The following is a 1,143-nucleotide window of genomic DNA, read 5'->3' as shown; positions in this document are numbered from 1 at the left end:
GTCTTAAATCGTGTTAAAAGTGAGCAGTTACCTTGGGATTACACACCAGGTTCAGACGCAATGATTGGACTTATGTATCCGCAGGCGACCTGAGACTCACCGTTTCAACGGTGTCAGGAGTGCTCAACAGAAAAGAATGCATAGAGAAAAATATTGTATACTGGCCAAGGGCTTTGGTTTTGCCCAGAGCCGTAACTAAGCATTTAGCTACCGGGGCATGCAAAATATATATATATATATATATATATATATATATATATATATATATATATATATATATATATATATATATATATAATTTTTATTATTATTATTGTTATTTTATTTCTTTTTTTTTGTTTGTTTGGATGTTAGGAGTATAAAAGAGCTTTGAAACAGACTTTAAAGTTAAAAGTGTAAAAAGTTGTCAGGATGTTAACAATGAAAACAAAAATTAGAGGTACCTTATTTAAACAGTTGTAGCAACAAGTGGGGACATATTTTTTCGGAATACAGCTACTCTTTAAGATTGAGCTTTATGTTAATTAGCCATGAGGTTTTTGAATGCTCTGTACTTCCCAACACAGAAGCACATGTGTGTGCAAATATATTTTTCTTATGTGTTTACTTTTCTACCTTAATAGAAAAGTGTGTAATGTGTAAATGTGAAATGATCTTAAATGACCAATTGAAAGGTATTGTTTTTTCTGATATTCATTTATTATACCAGTATTTTTTTTTCTTTACATGGCCCCAGACATCGTTTAAATGGTGCAGTTGAGTTTACCGCAGGTTATATGCAACTTTACAAAAGAAAATGTAAAAGTAGCAGCCTTAATATAGAGAGGAGTGTTCTCATTAATGGTTTAAGATTTAGTACTTAGTTTTGGTTTGTATAAACAGGGTGCACAACGTACAAAAAGATCTGAGACCTGGGTACCGATTTTGATACTTGTGAGGGAGACGGTATTCAGTTCTGGGCACATATTTTATCAAAGATCCCTTCTATGGGCCGTTTCTATTTTTATTTCCACCCCCCCCCCCCCCCCCCCCCCCCCCCCCCTTGAGTCGACCAAGGTTCAGCTAATTGGTACATGAACAAAGCACAATCTCGTTGGAGATAATTGCTTCAAATTACAGTCACAGAATCTAATAAGTAAATCA

The sequence above is a fragment of the Acipenser ruthenus genome, chromosome 14 (genome assembly GCF_902713425.1).
Source record: "Acipenser ruthenus chromosome 14, fAciRut3.2 maternal haplotype, whole genome shotgun sequence".
Classification (NCBI taxonomy): domain Eukaryota; kingdom Metazoa; phylum Chordata; class Actinopteri; order Acipenseriformes; family Acipenseridae; genus Acipenser; species Acipenser ruthenus.
Note: the sequence above shows the minus strand (reverse complement) of the source record.